General features: G+C 57.4%; 1 protein-coding gene across 1 annotated transcript in view; it reads right to left on the bottom strand.

Moving 5' to 3' along the window:
* NKAIN1 (sodium/potassium transporting ATPase interacting 1) overlaps positions 1 to 17,577 on the bottom strand; it is a 34,975-nt gene that overhangs the window by 16,984 nt on the left and 414 nt on the right. The window lies entirely within an intron of this gene.

The following is a 17,577-nucleotide window of genomic DNA, read 5'->3' as shown; positions in this document are numbered from 1 at the left end:
ATTTTCGAGGAGTTTTGGCAGAAAAAAATGTTGGAGTTCAGGGAGAAAACCCCCCTGGGCAGAGCTGCAGGGCGGGATCTGGCTGCCAGCAGGATCCAGGATCCATAAGGGATATTCTGGGTGTCCCTGCAGCGGATGGAGCTCCGGCCACATCGTGCCCCAGCCCCAGGGACATCCCCACCCTGAGGCTCTGGCAGGCTCAAACCCCCCCCCAGAACCTCTCCTTTTGAGGCAGTTTGGCTGATTTGGGCTCTGCCAGCGCCTTCTCCTGCCCGTGGGGAGCCCCGGGAGCCGTTGGAGGCACCTCCATCCTGCAGCTCCAGCCCCGCGGAGGGGAGTCGGCTGCGATTTAAATGAGCAGAGAGAGATATTGGCTATTAAGAAGGTGCAAACACCGCTGTGAACCCAGGGACTCTATTTAATGACTTGGAAACAAGTTCTTGACCTACTTCCGACTGCAAAAACCTTCATAAAATCACGGAGGAAAAGAAATTAAAGGCGCCGGAGCCTCAGCTGCTCCGCGGTGCTGGGTGGGGGTGAGCAGGATGCAGCCCCTGCTTGGGAAAATGCCCCAGGACTGAACTCCAGTTCAAACCATGAGCAAAAGTGGGGTGAGAGAGGCACAAATCGGGTCCTCCCCCAGCTGGTGCAACCCCTTGTGCATGCCACAGTTTTTGGGGCCTCTGTGCTGCCCCTTTTTTACCCCTCAGATGTAGGAGCTTCCAACACAGGGCTGGAACAGCCCAGATCTCCGGGTGTGGCTGAAGGGGGGGCACAGGCAGAGATCTGGGGGGTGTGGGTCCCTCACCACAGCTTCCCAGCACCCATCTGATGGCTTTCCTTCCTCCCGCCTGTTTTATTTCCCCCTCATTCCCAGTTATTTATTTGATTCCCCTGCATCTGGCAGCGTTGCCATGGGAACGCAGCCCCGGCTGGATGTGCTTGTCTAGACACTGCACCCCTGTCCCTGCTGGAAAACTGCTCCATGGGCTGCACCCCTGGGTGCTTCCCACCCCCTGGGCCCCCAGGAGACCCATAGGGATGGATCCTCTCCAAGCCCTGCTCCCAGATCCGTGCTGCTGGCTCCATCCATCCCTGAGAGTTCCATCAAGGAGGGCGGGAAGTGCAGCCTTGGGGTGTCTAATGGCAACAACAAAATAATAATAATAATAATAATAATAATAATAATAATAATAATATATAATCCCCTAAATGTAGCAGACTAAACCCAGCCTCTCTGATTCTGGCTCTGCCACAGGGGAGGGAAACTGAGGCACAAAACCTTCCCAAGTGCTGGGAACACCAAAACCTGGAGCTGTGGTTGTTCCCACATGGAAAAGGATGTTCCATCAACCCCTCTGGACGATCCCTGCCTCAGGAGGGTGCTCCTCCTGATTTACCTGACTAAGACTAAGCCCTGAGCCCTGTCAGCTCCCCAAAATGTGGGGTTTGGGTGGATTTGTCTCCCGACAGCTCTGATGTCCCGGCAAGGACCCCCAGGAATTTTGACAGCACTTTTTTTCCCCCCAAACCATCACAAATTCCCTGGGAACAGGCCGGTTTAACCGATGTCTCACTGATACAATATTACACCTACTTGACTCTGAAACAACATTGCATCTACTGGGCTTTCCTGCAACATCCCAGCTCTTTCCTGCACCGGTCTGTAAATGCTGCCGTGAGACTCTTTTCTTCCTCTTGCCTCCCAGCCAGGAAACTTTTCCCCGCCCCGGGAGAGCCGAGGCAATCGAAGCAGCTCAATTCCCTGCCTGCCCATCCGAGGCTGCCTCTGGAGCAATGCAATCCTGCACAACAGGCTTTATTTTCCGGCGGGGAATTGCTCCATCCCCTTGGGAATTGCTGCAGAAGGCAGCTGGGATGAGCCCGGTAATCCTGTGCTCTGCATCCCCCCGGCCTGACCTTGCCGTGACCTTGGGGCACCTCGGGGGGAGGACACGGGGTGGTGGCACTGGTGGGATGGGGTGAGGGGGTGCCAGGAGTGTCCCTGGGATGGGAATGTGCTCCAGGGACAGCTGAGGTGCCTGAGGAGGGACCTGCCAGGGAGGGGAAGCTGAGTCACGGGGCTGTGACCACAGTGGGACACTGTTCCAGCGAGGTTGAGGTCACCAGTGACGGCTGAGGGGCTGATCCTGCACTCCTGTGCCTCAGTTTTCCTGGAAAATGGGCTGATTCCTGCTCAGCACCATGCCAGGAGCATTTGCTCTCCTGGTCAGGGTGAGCAGCTCCATGGGAGGAGGTCCAACAGGGAAACTGAGGCACAAGGGATGGGAGAAGAGCAGAAGCTCTAACCCTGGAGAAAGGCTGTGCCTTGAGGACACCGGGCTGGGAGCTGCTCCAAACCCATCCATCCATCCATCCTATCCCATTCCATCTATTTTATCCATCCCACCCCATCCCATATCATGTCATCCATCCTAGGCATTCCATCCAGCAATCCCATTCCATCTATCTAATGTATCCCATCCATCCCATCCCATCCATCCGGTGTATTCCATACATTCCATCCACCACAGCCCATCCAACTCATCATCCATCCTCTCCCCTCCCTTCCCCACCCCTCCCCTCCCCTCCCACCCCATCCCACCCCTCCTATGTATTGTGTCCCATCCCAATCCCATTCACCTGGTCCATCCACACATCCCATCCATCAATCCCATTCAATTCAACCTATGCATCCCATCCCTCCTATGTATTCAATCCCATCCCATCCCAATCCCATTCACACATTCCATCCATCCCATCCATCAATCCCATTCCATCCAACCTATTCATCCCATGCATTCAATCCATCCTATCCCACCCCACCCATCATATCCCTCAATCTCATCCCATTTCACCCATCCTGTCCCATTCATCCTATCCCATCCCATCCATCATATCCCTCAATCTCATCCCATTTCATCCATCCTGTGCATCCTACCCATCCCAACCCACCCCATCCATCATAACCCTCAATCCCATCCCATCCATCCCACCCCACAGCAAACAAACCCCTTTCCTGCTCCAGCACTGGATCCCTGAACCCACCAGGCACTTGCTGCCTCCAACCCATCCCAACCATCCCCTGGGACATTCCCCTCCAAATCAACAGCTGGATAAAGAAAACTGGGATTGATCCAGGGGTCCCACGAGCCACAGTTCCTCATCCCAACGGAGCCTCCCAGCAGAGCCCGTTAACACATGGACACTGGGAGGGGAGAATTAACTGAAATGGAGCAAAAATCCTTTAAAAACCCTCCCAAGTGGATGGGGAATTGCTTGGGGGTTCTCCTGGGAGTCTGGAGCTTCCAAGGGGAGCCACATCCCTGACCCAGAGAGCAGCTCCTGGGACACAGTGACAAAGGGACATTCCCACCTCCCACAGGGACCCCACCCACCCCTGGTCCTCCCATCCACGGGATGAGGGAGGGGATGGAGCCAGCAGCACATGGAGGGGGCTGGATCCAGGCCAGTTTGGGAGCTTCAATCTGGAAAATCTTGGGCTTAAATTTGGGGAATTTGGTGCTTAAATCTGGGGGATCTTTGGCTTAAATTTGGGAGATCCTGGGCTTAAATCTGTGGGTTTGTGGGTTTAATGTGGGGGAATGCGGGTTTGAACCTGGGAGATCTTGGGCCCAGATCTGGGAAAACTTGGGCTTAAATTTAAGAGGTCTTGGGCTTAAATTCTGGGGATCTTTGGCTTAGGTCTGGGGTAGCCAAGGCTTGAGTTCTGGGATCTTTGACTTAGATTTGGGAGAGTTTGTGCCTAAATCTGGAGGTTTGGAGTCTTGAATTTGGGGATCTCGGTCTAAGGTCTGATGGATTTGGAGCTTAAATTTGGGAGATCTTGGGCTTAAATTTGGGGCATTTAAGGCTTAAAAATGGGGGATTTGGGGCTTAAATTTGGGAATCTTGGGATTAAACCTTGGTGAGTGCACAGGTAGAGTGAATGAGATGGGAAACCAGGAGAGACTCAGGAATCTGACCCCCTAAATAACAAATTTTGGGGATGAAACACAGACAAAGGCCAGGACCAGCCACGGATGGGGAGCTGGGGAAAGCAGCTTTGAGCAACTGGAAAGCAGAGGAGCAGGACAACCTGGTTGCCAAAAAATTTCCAAAAGCACACGAGGAGGGGCCAGGATGGGTCCTGGATCACCCCCAGCCTGGGGTGGCTGAGCCCTGTGGACAGGGATTAAGCCTCAGGCAATTTCCATGCTAATTTTCCCGGTTCAGTCCTTTATCCCCCCATCTGTGAAGAGCAGGAGGTAATTTTCCCCAAATCTCAAAGACACCGTTAATATAATCCGATAGAGGGGAGGAAAAAAAAATGAATATATGTATATATATATATGTATATAAAAAGTCCAATTTACTGACTTATTTAGTGACACTTTCCCGTAATCAATTCTCCCAGGGAAGAAACACTGATTAAAGCCAAGCGCATCGCTATGGAAACCGGCATTCCCTCCTCCCACGGCCCGCGGGCTGGGAAGGAGAAAATCGGGTGAGGAAATCTGCCTGGTAACAACCCCGTTAATGAGCCGGGGAGCAAAAATAATCCCCGGGAGCGGAGTCGCCGCGAAAGGAGCAGCCGGCGGCAGCCGGTGGGGAGGCGAAACAGCGCCGTGCCTCCCAAAATATTGATTTTTACGGGAGGGTAGGAGCTGTTGAGGAGGAGGAGGAGGAGGAGGAGGAGGAGGGGTTGCTCCTGCGTGCTGGAGGGATGAAGGGGACATCTGGAGGTGGTCCCCCGTGGGGGACGGTGTGCACCCGCCCAGCCCGGACGGTGTGGGTGCTTCTTCCAGAGTTTATCCGGGTTTTTTAGGCTTAAAAGGAAGGATAAAACCACGCTGAGACGCAGGTTTAGGAGGTTCAGCTGCCCGGGGAGGAGGTGGCTGGCGGCACAAAAGGGATTTAGAGGATAACCCCAGTGGGTTTCCCTCTCCTCGGGGTAATTCCACAATCCACAGGCACCCACGGCTCCCGGTGACGGGCATTGCTTCCCACTGCCTGCTCCCACCCCCGTGGGCCAGGAGTTCCTGTGGAACTGGGGGCTCGTTCTTATTTTTCCACTGAATAATGGAACCTGGAGGGTTCAGGGGTCTCCCCCTGGCTGGATGTGTCCCTCACTGCTGCTGATCCCTCCGATCCCGTCGCTGTTGATCCCGACCACCCTTCGCTGTTGATCCTCACAATCCTTTTTCTGTTGATCCCAAGGATCCATTTGCTGTCAATCCCAATGATTCCTTTGCTGTTGATCCCAAGGATCCCTTTGCTGTTGATCCCAGTGATCAATTTGCTGTTGATCCCAACTATCCCTTTGCTATTGATCCCAACTATCCATTTGCTGTCGATCCCAACAATCCCTTTGTTGATTCTTATGATCCCTTTACTGCTGGTCACAGTGACCTTTTTGCTGCTGATCCCAACTATCTCTTTTGTGTTGATCCCAACCATCCCTTTGCTGTTGATCCCAACCATCCCTTTGCTGTTGATCCCAACCATCCCTTTGCTGTTGATCCCAACCATCCCTTTGCTGTTGATCCCAACCATCCCTTTGCTGTTGATCCCAACCATCCCTTTGCTGTTGATCCCAACCATCCCTTTGCTGTTGATCCCAACCATCCCTTTGCTGTTGATCCCAACCATCCCTTTGCTGTTGATCCCAACCATCCCTTTGCTATTGACCCCAGCTGTCCCTCTGCTGTTGATTCCTGACTTTTCCTTTGCCTCTTGATCCCAAGGATCCCTTTGCTATTGATCTTGACTATGTCTTTTCTGTTGATCCCAACAATCCCTTTACTGTTGATCCCAATGATCCCTTTGCTGTTGATGCCATCGCTTTGCTGTTGATCCTGACTATTCCTTTGCCTGTTGATCCCAATGACCCTTTTGCCTGTTGATCCCACTGATCCCTTCTCTGTTGATCCCAGTGACCCCTCTGCTGTTGATCCTGAACTATCCCTTTGCTTTGATCCCAGCTCTCCCTTTCCCACTGATCCCATCGATCCCTTTCCCGTTGATCCCGAGCCGTGTGTGCCGTGGCCTCCGGCGGGTTCTGAACCACAGGGATCGGCAGCTGCCAGGGCCAGGAGCTCATTAGGGGCTCCTTAAACAGCCATAAAAATCACTTTCATTCATTACTGCATCCTCCCTTTATCCCCTCTGCCTCCAGGAGGGGTTTGAGGGGTTGGGATTTGCCAGCCCCTTTGTTGTGTGGGGGTGGATCCATCCCTGCTCCGCCGCCTCCTTTAACGACGGGACGTGACCCCGGGATGTTGGGATGGGTCACGGCTGAGCACCCCAAGCATCCCAAACCCTGCAGCAAAACCCGCCTGGCACAGCCCCCTAATCCAACAGGGATGAGAGCCCATCCCACTGCCATCAGGGCCAGCCCCACTGCAGGGAAACTGGGATTTTTCCTCCAAAACCTGGTATTTTTTCCACCGTAACCACATGGAATTTTTCCCTCAAAACCTGTTTTTCCCCGCTTTTTCCACCATCCCATTTTAACCGCATGGGATGGTTTTCCCAGCTGCCCCACGCCATCCCCCTATGGATGCACCCACAGGGGGGGATGAGGATTTCCACATCAAAAGATTTGGGGAAAACCCAACCCAGCAGCGCCCACGGACACGGCACTGGGGTCTCCCGGGATGGAACGTGATGTGGACACAGGAATGATGCTCCCACCACCTCCTGGGGTCCCCTGTGGGCCCCAAACCATGGGAAATGGGGCTGTGGGGTTGTCCCTGTGACCCCCTGCTCCCTCCCCTCCCGTGCAGGGTGGGGGAGACCAACCCCGCTCGGACCCCGCTAACGAGGGCAGCGCTAATTGCCGAGCCCACTCCCCATGTATAATTCAAGGCCCTTTGTTAGGCCTGGGTTTGCTTTGTCTGGGAAGTGCCACCTCCCCACGGGACCCCGACCCAGACACCACTCAGCTCCTTCCTAGGGGGGCTGGATTAAAAATAATTAGGGCCTGGGGCTGCTGAGAGTCAGGGGACAGGGTCGTTAATGGGGTCAGGGTCATTAGTGGGGTCAGCATCCCCCCCATGGATGGGGCAGGGGGACATGGGGAGAGATCCAGAGCCCCATTTCCAATTTAGGGACCCATGGGGGAGCCCAAAAGGGCGGTGGGAGCATCAGTCCTGTGTCCAGGCCGTGGGTGCTGCTGGACTGAGTCTTCCCCCTAAATTTCGAAGTGGAAATCCCAACCCCTCCTGGGGTGCACCCACCTCCTGGACGGTGTGGTGAGAGTGCTCATGGGATGATGGGGTGAACCTGCACCTGATGGGGTGTAAACCAGCCCAAAATGCGCGAGGGTGTCCCTAAAGACACCCCCTGACACCCACCAGAGCCCCAGGCAGACACCCCAAATTTTCCAGCACTGGCAGCACCCTGGCTGGCCCCAAGATCAGACCCGGGATGGGTTTAGGGGGCAGCAGCCCTGGGAGGGGCTGCCTGAAATCCAGGTGGGATGCAGCCCAGTGAGGGTTGGTGGCCCTGGAGATGGGACAGGGATGGGAGGACAGAGATGGGACAGGGATGGGAGAGGGATGGGACAGGGATGGGAGGACAGAGATGGGACAGAGATGGGACAGGGATGGGACAGGGATGGGACAGGGATTTCCTCGGCCCCACACTGAAAGGGATGGGGGGGTCCTGCCCCCTCCACAGGCCCTCACCCACAACTGCTGACCTTCAGGGGGGCAAAAAGAGTAAAAATATATAAATGAAACTTGTACTGACAGGTTGGTGTTCATGGAGTGGGTCACAACAGCGCCGGGCTGCTGCTGCTGCCACACGGAATCCTCGGAGCCACCGAGTCCCAGACATGACGTGAATTCCCAGGAGGAAATCAAACAGGTCTCAGCTCTGATCCTGTGATAATTCCCCGTCCTTCCAGACTCTGCTCCCTGTCACTCCCAGGGGAAATGGGGGGATATCCCTGGAGCAGAGTGTGAGGGGGTGTGACTGCGCCCAGGGCAGAGCCAGAGGGGTGGGAGGAACAGCTGGGCTGGGCACAGGGACCCCAACCCTGAGCTCCACTCTCTGAGCACCCTCCAGGATCACCCCAAGCACCCCTGATACCCACTGAGCATCCTCGAGGACAACCCAGCACCCTCCACTCCAACTGGAGCATCTCCCACTCCCACCCCAAGCACTCTCTGCTCTCATCCTGAGCTTCCTCCTCTTCCCTGGGACATTTCCCAACCGGGGCTCTGTGCCTGGGTGTCCCTGTGGGATGGCACAGGGGTGCCCAGAGCAGAGAGGCACCATCCCAGTGACACCCCCGAGGCTCCCTGCAACCCCTGAGCCCCAAACTGGGTCAGTTACTGAGGCAGAGCCATTCCCAGCCCCACTCCCTGAGAGCTCCACACCCGGTCCCAGCCACAAAACATCGTCCCCAGGATGTCCCAAAAAAGCCTGGCCTTGGTATCTCAACCACAGGGCTGCCCACAGCCCTCCCCGTGGCCACACTGCCGTGCCAGGGGGATGCCACCACTGAGACACACACGTGCCACCCTCCAGCAAAACCCTGTGCCCCCCCCTGCCCTGGGGAGCAAACAGGACCCTCAGACCCCCCAAACTGCCCTGTGGCCATGCCAGGGGTCCCCACACAGCCCTGTGCCACCCCCGTGCCCATCACAGGGCTCTCGCTGTGTCCCCCCTCCCCGAGCCGAGGGAAAGCAGCGCCAGATGCTCCAGAAAGGGGCCGGGGAAGGATGGAAGGATGGTTTCCACCGAGATTCCCGGCAGCTGCCGAGGGGAACTGGGAGGGGAATTGGCAACCGGCCGGGGAGGGGCTGGAAGTGGCAGCAGAGGAGGGGCCAGCAGGGGCCAAGGGCTGAGGGGTGCCCCAGGCACAGATGGAGACGGTGGGTCCCCGGGGCGGGTGAGGGAGACAGGGCCGGTTCCTGAGCCAAGACAGGGGAGGGAAAAGTAGAGAAAATACAATCCTGAGCCCGCAAAGGGTTCATGCAAAGCTGCTGCATCCCCAGGGTGTGTCCTGAGCCCCTTCCCAGGGCTGGGGGATGGCTCAAGGCATGGCCATCCCCACACTGCCCGGCCTTCCACTGCTCCTGGGGTCCAGCGAGGCTGAGGAGGAGGGGGGATGTGACAGGAGAGAGCCCAGGGGATGGGACAAGGACTCTCAGCGTGACATTGCCAGGCTCTGGCTGAGGCCCCCCATTAATCTGAGCTGTTCCTGCACAGAACTGGAGCACAGACAGGTTTTCCCAGGGGCTCCCATTAACCTCAGCATCCCAGGCATCCTCCACTCCCACTCCAGGCAGCCTCCACGCTCACCCGGAGCACCCTTCACTCTGACCCTGAGCACCCTCCACACTCACCTCAGTTCCCATCCCAACCATCCTCCCTGCTCACCCAAACACTCCACTCTGACTCCAAAGCATCCTCCACTCTGACCCTGAGTGTCCTCTGTTCCCATTCCAACCATCCTCCCTACTCACCTCAAGCACCCTCCACTCCCTGAGCACCCTCCAGGATCACCCTGAGCATCCTCCAGGATCACCCTGAGCATCCTCCAGGATCACCCTGAGCACCCTCCAGGATCACCCTGAGCACCCTCCAGGATCACCCTGAGCATCCTCCAGGATCACCCTGAGCATCCTCCAGGATCACCCTGAGCACCCTCCAGGATCACCCTGAGCACCCTCCAGGATCACCCTGAGCATCCTCCAGGATCACCCTGAGCATCCTCCAGGATCACCCTGAGCATCCTCCAGGATGACCCAACTCCACTCCAACTGGAGCATCGCACACTCCCACCCTCTGCTCCCACCCTGAGCTTCCTCCTCTTCCCTGGGACGTTTCCCAGCTAAGTTTTGTACCTGGGTGTCCCTGTGGGATGGCACAGGGGTGCCCAGAGGAGAGGCACCATCCCAGTGACATCTCCAAGGCTCCCTGCAACCCCTGAGCCCCAGACTGGGACAGAGCCAGGCCATTCCCAGCCCTTTGGTTTCCCCAGTCCCATCCACCAAAGGTTTCAGACTTTTTTTCCCCGGTGAGAGAGCAGGGGAAGCAAAGCCTCTCTGCTCCACCTCCTCTGCATCCCTGGTGCCACATTCCCAGTGTTCCCAGGACACACAGCTATGGTGGGAAAGGGTTAGGGTTAGGGTCAGCTTGGGGGTCTCACTGGCTTTGGGGGGACACAGCTGGATTCACCATAGGCCCCCCAGACACTTGTGTTTACTCCCTGGTTTTGGGCAGCTGGGGGATGTGCCCCCAAATCCAGCCCTCCTGCATCCCCCCCTTCCTAAACCCCTTGGTGCCTTAAAATCTATATTATATATATTTTCTGGCTTTTAAGGTGTCACCCCCAGCACTACCAGGGACATGCTGAGCCCCCTGAACACTCACCCCAAGCCCCCAGACTCCCTGTGGGCTCCCAGCTGCCCGATGGGGAAGGGGGAACCATCACTGCACAGGGGTTCCTCCTGGCACCTCCTGCCAGGGACGAGCAGCTGGAAAAATCCCTATTAAATAATAAGGAAAACACGCCCCTGTGAGATCACATTGGGATGAGGGATGGCTGGGGGTACATCCAGCCCCTCTGCTCCCGTCTGGGGGCACATCCAGCCCCTCTGCTCTCATCTGGGGGCACATCCAGCCCCTCTGCTCCTGTCTGGGGGCACATCCAGCCCCTCTGCTCCCGTCTGGGGGCACATCCAGCCCCTCTGCTCCTGTCTGGGGGCACATCCAGCCCCTCTGCTCCCGTCTGGGGGCACATCCAGCCCCTCTGCTCCCATCTGGGGGCACATCCAGCCCCTCTGCTCCCCTCTGGGGGCAGAGACAAAGCAGCATTTGGGCAACTGATTTTTTTCTCCCCCAGATCTCCTTCTGCCGCAGAGAGAAACCCAAAGGGGGGATGAAATCCCCCAGCCCAGCACATGGGAGCTGTTATTAATCTTATTAATAAACCTCTGGGGGTTTAATGTCCTGTTTAAACACGGCTGGGTCTGCTCCCTGCCAACTCTGCCTTTCAAGTTTCCCAGCCCATTACGTACACACTTTGAAAATTGAAACAAATAGCTGCTTTCAAATGGAGGGAAAGGAAAAAAACCCAGTGCCAAGGGGGCCATCCTGAGCCCCTCTGCTGCTCCAAGCATCCCCTGGCGTTCGGGAAGGATGTTTTCACCCCGTTCAACCCACAATGTTCCATCACTTCCAGCCAAGCTGCCCCTGGCTCCTGGCTGGGATGGGGGCAAGGACATCCCAGAGCATCCAGGGAGGATGAGGGATGGGGATAAAGCCTGGAGGGCTGGGATGAGGGGTTGGAAGCTGCCCACTCACCATGGATACACAACAACCTGCATCTCATGGCCAGTGCTGGAGGGGCTGTTGGGACACCTGGGACATGAGGGATTTGTGGGTCTTCCATCCATGCTGTGTTCCTGCTCAACTTCTCCCCTTTCCACATCCCCAGGCAGTGGCTGGAGCATCCCAAGGGTTCTCCAGCCCTGTGATGCCAGCAGGACCCTGTTCCCAGGGATGATGCTCCAGGGCTGTGGGATATAAAGGGATATAAAGCCCTTTCCCAGCCCTGGAGCATCAGCACAAGGCTGTGAGGATGTGTTTTCCTGGAATTCATTCCCAGCATCCTCCCAACAGCCACAGCCCACCCCGTGGGTGCAGCAGGGTGGGTGCAGGGCTGGCAGTACCCCAGGCCCAAGTCCCAGAGAGGGATGTGGGATCAATCCCATCAGGAATTGAGTTTCTCCCTAATAGGCTTTGAGCTGGTTGAGCCCAAATCTCTCTCCCTGCTCAATTATTCAGCCCCTCCAGGCTCTCCCTGTGATTTCTCACTGGAGTAACTGTGGAGAGAGGAACCAACAGCTCCACTGCAGAGGGGAAAAGTGGTGGGAGCCACTGGGGCCTCCGGGCAGGGAGAGCAACCCCTGGGCTCTGAGCCTGGGAATAAACAACACCACGAGGAGCGTGGCCAAGGTGTTCATTGACCCACCAGCAAAATCAACCAGTTCACTGGGATGCACAACCCTGGGTACCTCCCAGCCTCTGCCACTGTCACCATGTGGGGATGGCCCTGCTGTCCCCTGGCTCTCAGTGTGACATCAAGCCCAGGGCAGGTGCTGGTCACAGGCAGCAGGGAAAGGCCACCACACCCACAGGGAATTTCTGGCCATGGTTAATCACCTTTAGGGATAAAAGCCACTTTTCTCCCCCACAACCACTCTCTTTGCCTTATTTCTCCTGCATTAAGGATTATTGGTGCCAGGAATCTCTTCCACTTTCCCATCTTCAAGGGAAGTGGCTTCAAAATAAAAAAGGAGAAATTTAGGTTGGATACTGGGGAGAAGTCCTTCCCTGTGAGGGTGGGGAGGCCCTGGCACAGGTTGCCCAGAGAAGCTGTGGCTGCCCCTGGATCCCTGGAAGTGCCCAAGGCCAGGTTGGAGCAACCTGGGCTAGTGGGAGGTGTCCCTGCCCATGGCAGGGGTGGGACTGGATGGGCTTTAAGGTCCCTTCCAACCCAAACCATTCCATGATCTTCCCTCAGATCAGCCACAGAGACTGAGCTTCTCAAGAGGCTGTTTCCATATCTTCCAACTTCAGATTCCTCTTCCCAGTCCTCTCCCAATGGCTTGGCAATGGATTTTGGAATGGGAAGCCCAGCTGCCCCACAGGATGGCAGGGGGCCTGTCCCTGCCTCCCCTGTGCCAGGCACTGCTCACCACCATCCCCACATTGTCTCCAGCGAGGATTTTATTCCTTTCCTCCTTTCTGTCTATTCCTGAAATGAGCAGCATTGATTTTTTATAGAGCTAATTCTTCTCCTAACAGAAGCCACCTGGGATTAAATCAAATTGCTTATTGGCCTCCAAACACTGCCAGGACAGCTCAGTCCCTTCCAGCAGCCAGACCTGAGAGCTCAAGAAGGAACAAGACCCGGGACTGGCTTGGACAAGACTCATTTTCCCAGATATCCATCAGCCAACCTGCTTTAGGCTTTGCTGATCACATCAACCTTTCCTTCCCGGGCTCTCACAGCTTCAGTGGCAGGCCAGGCTGTTTTCATGCTCATCCCCTTTATTTTCTCTACAACCCAGCCCTGCAAAACATTTATTTTCCAGTCCCCCTTTCTCCCAGCTCTGTTGCAAACTGGCATGAATGATTTAGGGAGCTCTTCAAGCGGCCTCATTAATCCTCTCGGGGGCACATTGGCTGGTCCTGCAAATTTAGACGTACGGCACTTTAATCGCGGTTTTAATTGCGAGCTGGGAGGCTCTGCCTTCCCAAACACACCTCAATAAACCTTTATGGCTCTGCCTGGATGGGGGATGTGCCACAGGATGCTCAGCCACACGGAGGTCTCGCCAGGGTGATGCTTCTCCACGGCCACCCACCCCCTCCTGTGGGTTTTGGGGTGCTCACCCGCAGAGGTGACAGGGTGGGTTGGGGTTTTTCCTGCCTCTTAACACACAGTTCCCACCCCGGAGCTGTCCGTGGATCCTCGTGCTGCCCATCCCTGGAGCATCCCCATCTCTCCAGGCCAGCACCCACCGCCCTGCAGCATCCCCTGGTGCTGAGGCACCGCTGCACCCACCGTGTCCCACCCCACGGAGACGGGCTGAGGGGGAGCCGGGGGGCTCAGGGAAGCGAGGGGCTCTGCCAGCCCCCCATTTCCATGGCAACCATGCAAATGGGAAAGCTCTCCGTAATCATTAGGGAGCGGGAGCCGAGCAGTACAAACAGTGGCGGCAGTAGATTACAAGCCCATTATGAACAGTCGCACCTTCTGAGCGCTGGTAATTACACCTAATTGTGCATTTAATTGTGTAATTGAAAACCTCCATCCCCGAGTTCAGCACGGGCCCCTTTTTCCCCCTTCCCAGGGAGGGGGAAGGCGGCGGGGGCAGCTCCGGCCCCGCTGCCCTCGTGCCATCCCCGCGCCGAGGATGTGGCACGGCGGGAACCCTGTGAGGACAAAAGATGCCGGTGGATGACTCTCACTGGTGCCCTCCTTGATGGCCCAAACCAGAGGAATCGGGGCAGGAGGGGTGCTGGGGACAGGAGGGGACGGGAGGGCTGGGAGCCCCCAGGGTGCAGTGGGATCCCGCTGGGGAAGGGGAGTCACACACGGCTGGTGGGTGGCTGAGGGATGCAGGGGATGAACCACCCTCTCCCTTCCCCCATCCCTCATTAAGCTGAGCCCGTTATCTCCTCCTCCAGGCTCGGGGATGGGGGGCACATCCCAGAGGCTCTTGGTGCCCTGTGTGAAAGCCAAGGCCTGGGCAGAGGGATGGGATGGACCCAAAGCCCTTCTCCTGCACCCCTATCCCGGGAGGCTGCGGGAGCAGGGATGGCAGTGGCACGGCATGGCACCACATGGCACCACATGGCACCCCCCAGCACCCCCCAGCACCCCCCAGCCCCACCCCCAGAGGCTCAGCCAGGCGGGAGATGCCAACCCAGCTCTGCTTTCCCAGCCTTTTGAGGGAGAAGGGAGAAACAAAGAAGGAAATGAAGCCCTGGCTGGGAGTGATGCTGAGCTGTGCCAGCCAGAGGTGGGAGTTCTGAGCAGCCCCTGAGCCCACCCAGCTCTGGGGCTGAGCTGGATCCCACCCCCCAACCCATCCACCCCACCCCACAGGGGGAGGCAGTGGGGTGACCACTGTGGGGTGGAGAAGGAGCCAGCTCAAGTGAGAAGCAGGATGGCCCAGGGACACAGGACAGCAGCTGGACACATCCAGCCAGAGCTCAGCTCCCAGCAGTCCGTATCCCAACATCCCAACAGCCTCTGAGGCTGGAACACCTCCCTGCAGCACCACAGCTGTCCCAGCCTACAACCAACACCGTTAGGATCCAGAGTTAAAAGTGTTGTGGCTCGAGGCTCCCGGTGCCCGTGCTGTCAGTGCCAGACAGGGTGGGATCACCTCAGGTTCCTGTTCCATCCAACCACCTCAGCAGCTCTCACTTCACAGAAATTAAGGGTAAATCCTCCTGACAACAACAGGCATCACAGGCTCCCCCAGATGGTGGGAAAGACCAGCAAAACCCAGGGGTTTGGATTCCATCCCAACTCGTTATCATGAACACCTGCTGATGGCCCCTCCCGGGGCAGTAGGTGCCTGCCAAGTGGGCTTTGTCAGGGGAAAAAAACATAAATGAAGGCAAAATCTGGCAGGTGCTTCTTGTCCCCAGGAGCAGAGTGACCCAGCACCTTCAGCATCGCCTCGGGAGCGGCGAAGGAGCTCGGAGGGGGTTTGGATGCTTCAAAATGGCTGCCCTGGCTCCCTGTGGTGTCATGGCCCGAAAAACAATTTCCCAAACTGGTTTAGGTGTGGGGTGGAGTGGGCAAGGCTCTGCAGGGTCCCTCCAGACCAGGGACCATGTGCCCAGGGAGTGTCAGCAGCACCCGGCGCCCGCAGCTGTGGAGCCACCATGAGCATCCCTGTGACCAGGGGGGACAAGGGACCAGGGGAAACCAGCAGGGATGTGGAAGGTGCCCCTGGGGTGATGGTGACACACGGGGTGCCATGGGAAGGTGCCTGTGGGAAGGTGGCCAGGCAGTGAGGACCAGCTGGAGGTGGTGGCATTGCCCCAGGAGGGTTGAATGTCACCCACACTGCTCATGTAAGGGACACTGAGGCCCAGGATGGCCAGGGAGGTTTGACAAGACAAGGAGGTTTAACAGTGACACTGCAGCAACTGGGCACAGCTCCCCAGGCAGCTCCAGCACACACCAGTACAGCCCCAGCCCCCACAGCTGGGCACACTGGGAGCACAGTTGTCCACAGCTGTAGAACAAAGGGCCCAGGACAGGTATCGGGGCCACCTGGATGGGGGGACACGGGTCCCATGTGCCATCCCTGTGTTGGGGGTGACACAGAGTGGCTGAAGCAGAGAAGGGGAGCAGGGATGGGGTCAGGTGACATCTCTGCTCCTCATTGTTCCCTCACAGCCTTGGCACTGCCTGGTCTGTGCACCCCGGAGATAAAGAGTGGCCTTGGTCACCCCAGGGGACACCTTGGTCACACTGTCACCTCCACCAGCCAGGGGCTGGCTCAGCACAGGCACCCAGAGCCTTCATCCCAGGCAGGGCAGGAGGTGCCACTGCCAAGGCAGGAGGTGCTGGGAGGGGGGGCCTGGTGGGATGGAAGGTGCTGCCTCCAAAGCCAGGAAGGAGCTTGGGAGATCATCCTGCAGGGTGAGAGGGGATGAGCTGAGTGTGGGGTGGGAAGGTCACTGGTAAGGGACAGTCTTGGAGCTGAGCCTTTGGGGATGCCAACAGCACCAGGACACATGGGGAGAGGGGGGAGGGCACAGCCTGACCCCAATTAGCAGCACCAAGTTTCTCTGGGTGTGAGCAGGAGCTGCTTTCCCAGCCCAGGAGCTTGCAACAATTCAGCCTTCCCCTAAAATAAATGGATTAAAATCTCCCAGATCTGGGATATCTGAGGGAATAAATGCCAACAAACATGTTTAGGAGCCGAGCTGTGAAAAGGAAAGTGACCGAAAACCAGGAAACTCCTGCACAGCCGAGAAACACCCGCTGGATTTATCCTGAAGGAGGGGGAAGGTGAGCGAAAAGCAAAGCGAGACTTTACAGAGCGAACAGAAGGGACAGCTGGGGACACGGAGGCCATTCCCACTGGGAATGGCGGGACTTCAGCCTGGGGATGAGCCACCCGGGGTTGAGGATTAGCCTCAAAGCTTCCTCATCCCCCCAGAAACACCCGGTGTCCCCCCTCCACCCAAAAGTGGGGACCCCTCCCCGCTCGCTGTCTTCCCAAGGATGAAGAATGAACAGGAGCGACGGCGGGAAGAAAGTGCCCGTCAGCAGGATGACACCATCACCTCCGGAGCGGCTCCGGAACCCGTTTCCATCGCTGCCTCCATCCACCCGGCACCCCCCGATCCCGGGGACACCACGGGCTGACGCCCCAGATCTCAGCGATCCCCCTTCCCCCTTTCTCCTCGCCGTGAGGAGCCCCCGGCACGGCCGCGGGGGCAACTTGGAGGATGCTGATTGTACATTAACGAACCGCCCCGCCGGGATAATTAATCGCGACATCGTCGGCGCTGGTTTGAGTAGAAACCCCCCGAATCCCCCCCGCGCTCCCTTCGCCCGCTCCTCTGGCAGAGCCTGATGAAGATTGATTCACGGGCGGCGGCAAGTGCAGCGCTGAATTGCCACGAAGACCGGCAATCTCATTAAAATTAAACCTTTCCTTTCTCCTCGCCCCCCGCATCCCGGTGTCCCCCCGCCGCGGGCAGGTGGGTCCCGCTCGGAAGCAGGAGAGTTTCCAAAGTGCTGGCAGCGGCTCCAAGTTTCCCTCTTGCCCCGACTCGGGGGAGCGGCACCCCAAGAAACATCCTTGGGAGTCCACCAGGATGGGAAACCGCCGGCGGGAGCGAACTCGGAGTGCAGAGACTGCAGTTGGGAACAAAGCTCACACCTGCCGGAGACGCAACCCCGGGCGCTGACAGCGCCGGGAGCGGGTGCCCATCCATCTCCCCGGCCAGCGCTGGGGCAGGGCACGAGGGTGGCATTTCCTATCTTCTTGATTAGCATTTTTCCTTTTGTGT

Source organism: Chiroxiphia lanceolata, chromosome 24 (assembly GCF_009829145.1).
Source record: "Chiroxiphia lanceolata isolate bChiLan1 chromosome 24, bChiLan1.pri, whole genome shotgun sequence".
Taxonomy (NCBI): Eukaryota; Metazoa; Chordata; class Aves; order Passeriformes; family Pipridae; genus Chiroxiphia; species Chiroxiphia lanceolata.
The sequence above is the reverse complement of the archived record's forward strand: the minus strand, read 5'-3'. Positions and strand labels throughout refer to the sequence as shown.